Genomic DNA, 7,005 nt, shown 5'->3' on the forward strand with positions numbered 1-7,005 from the left:
TGCCTGTGGAGTTATTAGACTACACTACCTCAGCAATTGAGTAATGATACTTTTCTGAAAGCATTTTTGCAAAGACAAAATTTGGGCACATTTTGTTTGCCCCCCCAAAAGGTTTTACTCTCCTACGGCTACACTGTTAAAAAATTTTACTGTCCTTTGGACAGGCAGCAAAATAACTTCCTAAGTAGTAATTTTATTTACTGTAATGGAAGTATTTTTACTTCCGTTGACAGTCATATTTTTAATGTTTCTGATCAGTAAAAATACTGCTCTGGATAGTCATTTTTTAAATGTTTCTGATCAGTAAAATTACTGCTCTGGATAGTCATTTTTTAAATGTTTCTGATCAGTAAAATTACTGGTCTGGATAGTCATTTTTTAAATGTTTCTGATCAGTAGAATTACTGCTCCGGATAGTCATTTTTTAAATGTTTCTGATCAGTAAAATTACTGCTCTGGACAGGCAGCAAAATAACTTCCCGAATAGTTTTTGTGACAAACGGCATTATGAGAGTAAAATGACTTTCTCTACAAGTAAATATTACACACGTGCATTTGCAGATATAAATTTATTGTGTACAGCAGACCTCACTGGCGACAATGTTTCACAATATATTTCTCAAGATGTTACAAGTATAGCTATTTGTTTAATGTTTCACGAACACGTGGATTCGCTTTTTTAACTGCAGAGTTCAGCCGAGGCTATATTTCGGCGAAGCATGAAGCAGCAGCGACTGAACAGTGAATTTCTTGACTTGCTTCAATCTTCATAACAAACATCCCTGCCGAAGCATGACCTCGTTGCACAGTCGGAGTACTTTAGGGTGCACATCTCACTTTTTCTTGTCATGACGGATGACCCCAATGCGAGCAAAGTATCTGAGGAAACAACACAAGTTATATCAGTGGATCTTTTCAAATTTGACCGTGATATTTAGCAATGTTTGTAACTACACCACAATACCATCGTGTAGTGAAACCTTCAAATTGATCAGAATGCGTTGTCACTTCCACAAACCTTAGAATAATCGTCATCCTCTGGAGTTGTGGCTTGGAACTTGCGTACATAACTAGTATTAACAGTTTAATACCTCTAATAATCAGTCTGGATGGCCGAGTGGTCTAAGACGCAATCCCTCCGGAGGCTCCGGTAATGGGTGCAGTTTTTACTAGCTGCAGTAGAGAGACACTGTCAAGAACTTCGTGGATTTGAATCCCACTCCAGCCAGACCAGCTTGTCACTGGTATGAATGACTTTGTGAAGGAGGGAGTTCCATTATTGTTATTCCTTAGCTCATACATAAACAATTAAACACATTACAGGTTTACATACCTCTGTATAAACTCCAGACTTGCAGCTGCACTATCTGGATATGACATTGCAAAGACGTAATATGAGCAGAAGAAGTAAGCCAGCGCTACAAAAAAACGACTTGGTTTCCATTGCAAGGTTGCCTTCGATGAATACGAGAAACTTCACTGCACTGGCAAGAGTGGGCCCTGCAGATGCAATGAGGCACAAATGAAACTACGAAGACTGAAATTAGTGCATATTTACATTTACCAACTTCATATTTAGGTGAGCAATTCAAAAGTTCACTTGTACATCAGTCAAAATTGTACAAACGCTCATTCACAACTTACCAAAACACACAATTATTGGATGCTGGTACACGAGTTTCTTCAAACTGGGAGATAGCTGAATCCTACAAATTGAATTCAACATTTTTAAGATATTGAAAATAATACAAACATTGTCAAACACTCATATAGCCGCACTCTTATCGCTAAGAAGGCAATGAAATAGAATTTATTAGCAGTAGTAGCATGGTGTTCATATCACACAAGTTATATATATATAAGCTATAAGCTTACATAAATTTGCAAAGTATGTGTCAGATGTTCTTCCGGGAATGGGAAGGTTGGGTATTAAAAAATCTGTGTTTGCAAGTAAATAATAATAGATGTACGTTACCTCAAAGCATTGATAAATCGCTGAGCAATCTTCTTTAAAATATGTTGTAATCAGTTCCACTAATCCCACTGAGATGGCAAGTTGTCTCCCAGCCGCCAGTTGTCTCCCGGCACATCATAAATGCACAAGGATAATATCCAAGTATCAAGTTATTCAATGAAATGAAATACAACACATGCTCAGGAAAGCATGAAAAAACCTAAATTGGTTTAAAACATGTATTATGAGACGTTGTCACGAATAATACCGGTAATAAGTACTGGTCCTCTTCCTGTAGCCTAATGGGGATTTTTCCTTCTTGATCTATGGCCAGGGCTGAGGGTACTGTACTGAGAAAATTTCGGTTATATTGTGAACCAAAGAAGAACGAAATTTTTTCCACGTAGGCTACAAGTTTTGGCATAGAAATCAACTTGATGGTGAGTCATTTGATTGTTGGATTAATGATCTAAGAACACTTGCAAACGACTGTGCATTTCATAATCAAGCTGTTAAAGAAAGAAATCTTCGTGATCAAATTGTCTGTGGTATTTCAAACCAGAGTATTAGAGAAAAGCTGATGCAAACTTCAGACTTAACGCTGGCAAAAGCCATTGATTTATGCCACGCTTATGACGCAACAAGAAGCCATTTGTTGGTCATGAATAACACACAACCACAACACATCGACAGCATCAATAGTAAACGCCAGCCAACCATGACGAACCGTGCAGCCTCTGCGATGCAACCCCTTCCAAAGCCAAGAGACAGTAGTAGATACTGTGGTAAAGTCCACGCACCTAGACAATGCCCTGCCTATGGTAAAACATGTCTCAACTGTGGTGTGCGTAATCATTTTAAATCGGTGTGTCGAAATCCACCTACGAAGCCGATGCATGACATCAAAGCCGAAGAATCAGAACCAACATTTCTACAAGTTTCTACCATTGATGAACAAGAAAGCAGCACGAAAATGCGAACTCGCCTGCTTATTGGTGATCCTGATGGTCACAAATATTCTGTATTGTGTAAGCTTGACACTGGGGCAGCTGCAAATGTTATTCCTTACAATTTTTTTGCACAAATGTCCGGTCTTGAATTGCAGCAGACGAGCACCAAAAGCTTTGTGGTTTTGGTAATAGCGTTGTTTAGCCGCATGGCACCACCGTAATCAAATGCTATGATACAAGCGACAATTGTTTTGACTTGTTATTTTACGTAACTGATGTCATTGATATTGCTATTCTTGGTGAACATGCATGTGCTATTTTAAACCTTGTTAAACGTATCGACACAAAATGGCACTGGTACTATTGCAAATATTACCCATGAATATCAGTGACGTTCGGTGGCTTAAACCGTTGGGAAAGCAACTTGTAAATATGCTGCAGCAAGGTAGTAGGCCTAGGCACGAAGGGCGTAACCGTCGGGCGAAGGCAACACTTCCAGCGGGGGTCTGGGGGGCCTCCCCCAGAAATTTTTGAAAAACACTTCCAATTTGGTGCGCTCTGAGAGCATTTTCAAAACAAATCAAACATAAAAATCTGTCAAATTGTGCTTCGCCTATGTCGTGATCATACATCCATTTAATGTTTTGAAGTCATGAACAATCTTAATTTTAACGTTGCAGGACCAAAATCCAGTGTTAAACATGGAATAATAGTTGTCTAAATATTTAATTCGTCATGAATGTTCATTCATTCTCAGATATTCAGTTAGGCCTACACTACAAAAACCAACACTTAGGTCTAAACCAGGGGTCGGCAACCTTTTTGAGCCGCGGGCCAATTTGATAAAATAAAATATACTGGCGGGCCGTAGCTGTCGGGACAGCTTTTCCGAAACGCGAATATCTTACCCTTAAATTGCACGGCGTTTTATACTCCTATTCATGCTTATATAATAAGTTCATTGATATGATAAAAGGAATTTATTACTTTGAAATGATTATTAAAAGAACAAATGTGTGTAACAATTTAATGTGAATGTTGATGTTGTTTGCATTTTTTTGCCAAATTGCCAAAGTCAGTTTTGATATTGGAACAAAAAATTTGTAAAACATTATTAACATGTTCATCAGATAAACGTGATGGAAGTTTATTTTTAGCAAAGTTCATCTTGGAAAATAATTGTTCACAAAGATAAGTGTTCCCAAACATGGATGCAATTTTTTTCGCATTATCTCGTAATTTCGGAAATAGGGCTGCAGATACATGTTTTTTATAAAACACTTCCGGAGAAGTAACGTGAAACTTCGACTTTAACGTTGTATTATTCTGAAGTTCAATCAGTTCCATCTGCACGCTATTGTCCGCATCGGCTGGATCCACATCAAAAGGTGTTGCCAGTAACGCGAATTCGTGTTTGTGCCTTCGCATGTCCTGGAACCGGGAAGCAAACTGCAGTTTGATGTCAACAATAACCTCCACATATTTCAACGTACTTGACGGACTGTTGTTACCAAGATTGGAAAAATGTGCAAAATTAAACGTGTGCAATGAAGCATATAATTTGTAGCACGAGGTAGTATCCGTGGTTTTGTTGCACTATGATTTTAGCATGCGAAAAACAACCTATTTATCGTCGCGGGCCGGATTGCGTGCTTTTGCTTGGAACTGCTCGCGGGCCGGAACGAAGCGCCTGGCGGGCCGGACCTGGCCCGCGGGCCGTAGGTTGCCGACCCCTGGTCTAAACATTACAACCGCAAGCAATTTGTACAAAAAGCTGGATAAGTTTGCCTCCTGCGTATAGAAGCTTAACAAACTAAATATTGCAGCCGCACCTGAACGTTTATTGGCGAAGTAACGTTACATCAACGCTGTAAAAAGGGCAAAGGCATGACTATGAAAGCTAGTAGGCTAAAGTACAGTACATGGCGAGGAGACATCAAAAAACAGCAACAATTATTTCGGCATTATGATGCTTGTGCTGTGTACCGTGACGAGCACCATTCTGACGAGTTAGTCTAGCCGCTCTAGCGAATGTAATCATTGACGTCACTGGGAAAGCAAGACTCACCTGGTCTCATCATAACACATCTGATTGGCTAAGCAGCTGGTGACGCTTTGCAAAACGAGTGATGATTGGATAAAACGAAGGCGTTTTTTGACATTTTTGAATCTGGGTAAGCAACTTTGATAGTTGCTTACCTAGAGCCTCAGTGATTGTTTTTGACAGAAGCGTTTGCGTTAATTGGCATTTATAGGCAAGACATGCGGTTTGGTGAGGATTTAGACTACTCACAAGCGTTACGAGTAATTCTAGTCACGAATACAGTAATTTTCAAGTTAAAATAGACATGATAAAAATAATAAGAAGTTAAACCTAGAATTCAGTCATTATAGCCTACTTTGCATAGTTTTCGCTCAGGTAAGCACTGCTTTCCTTGCTTTCCCTCACCGATCGTCACTGATGAATATGCTGATGTTTTTTCTGGCATTGGAGCTTATGATAAAGAATACCACATAATGCTCAAGCCTGATGCCAAAGCTGTAATCCAGCACCCCAGAAAAATCCCTTATGCTATAAGATCACACTTGCAAGAGCATCTTGAAAAACTTAAAACACAAAAAATCATTGCTGATGTTGATACGCCAACTGATTGGGTATAAATAACCTTGTTGTAGTTGAAAAGAAAGACAAATCGTTGCGCATTTGTTTAGACCCCAAACCATTGAATACTTCTATTAAGCGTGAACGTCATAATATTCCAACACCAGCGGATGTCCAATCCCAACTGTCCGGAAAGAATTTATTTACTGTAATTGACATGAAAGACGCTTACTGGCATGTAAAGTTGACAGAAGAATCTTCGTACCTCACTACGTTCCACACCCCTTGGGATAGAAAACGATTTCTTCGAATGCCTTTTGGACTGTCGTCCGCATCTGAAATAATGCAGAAACGAAATGAAGAGACATTTGGTGACATTGCCAATGTACATGTCATAGCTGATGACATCATCATAGCAGCATCTTCTGAGAAAGAACATGATGAAATTCTTAAAGCTGTGCTAGACAGAGCTCGTCAAAAAGGAGTGAAGTTTAACAAAAAGAAAATTCAACTCAAAGTGAAAACTGTTGAATATATGGGTAAGGGTAATATTGTGTCACAAGATGGTCTGAAGCCGGATGAAAAGAAAATTGATGCTATTGTGAACATGCCCAAGCCCACAGATGTCCATTCTTTGCAACGATTGCTAGGAATGACGAAGTTCTTATCTCAATATATACCTAATGAATCCTCCATTACAGAGCCTTTACTTGATCTGTTAAAGAAACGAGTTGAATGGAAGTGGACTGATGCCCATGACGAAGCATTAACTCGTCTTAAATTACTGTTGACAAGTAAGCCAGTTTTATCGTTCTACGATGTCATGAAGCCTGTAACAATCCAGTCAGACGCTTCTCAAAAGGGACTCGGAGCGTGCTTACTTCAAGATGGAAAACCGATTGCCAATGCTTCTAGGTCCATGACTCCGCCGAGCAAAACTATGCACAAATAGAAAAAGAGATTCTCTCTATCGTTTTTGCAGCAAAAAAGTTCCATCAGTACATTTATGGAAAAGACTCTATTGTTGTTAAGTCTGATCACAAACCAATTGAATCAATTATGAAGAAGCCATTGTGCAAAGCTCCGCCTAGACTTCAACGTTTAATGCTTTGTTTGCAGCCATACGATTTAAAAATCAAATTTGTTCCAGGAAAAGAAATGTACCTAGCTGATACTTTATCACGTGCTTATCTCAATGTCGTGCCAGACAATGAATTGAATGATGACCTTGTTCGTGTAATCCACACTCTTATAACTAGCCTTCCAGTTACGCCATCTCGCATGGACGAGCTTATTGAGGCTACAGAGCGAGATGCAGGTCTAAAAATGGTCAAAAGCTATTGCAAAAATGGATGGCCTCGTGCACAAAGAGACGTTCCGGTCGAAGCTAGAAGTTACTGGAATATGCGTGACATATTGCATGAAGCCGAACATTTAATAATGGCCAACGATCGAATTGTTGTTCCAGTCGAGTTACGATCGTTTATGTTGAATTTAAT

General features: G+C 39.3%; 1 long non-coding RNA gene across 1 annotated transcript; it reads right to left on the minus strand.

Annotated features, from left to right (window-relative positions):
- Positions 1–290: 290 nt before the first annotated feature.
- On the minus strand, positions 291–2,248 carry LOC145772818 (uncharacterized). Its single transcript, XR_014289336.1, has 4 exons — positions 1,976–2,248; positions 1,645–1,706; positions 1,334–1,500; positions 291–879 (listed from the first exon to the last, which is right to left on the minus strand). It is a non-coding gene; the product is annotated as an uncharacterized LOC145772818 (long non-coding RNA).
- Positions 2,249–7,005: the final 4,757 nt, after the last annotated feature.

Source organism: Aplidium turbinatum, chromosome 6 (genome assembly GCF_918807975.1).
Source record: "Aplidium turbinatum chromosome 6, kaAplTurb1.1, whole genome shotgun sequence".
Classification (NCBI taxonomy): domain Eukaryota; kingdom Metazoa; phylum Chordata; class Ascidiacea; order Aplousobranchia; family Polyclinidae; genus Aplidium; species Aplidium turbinatum.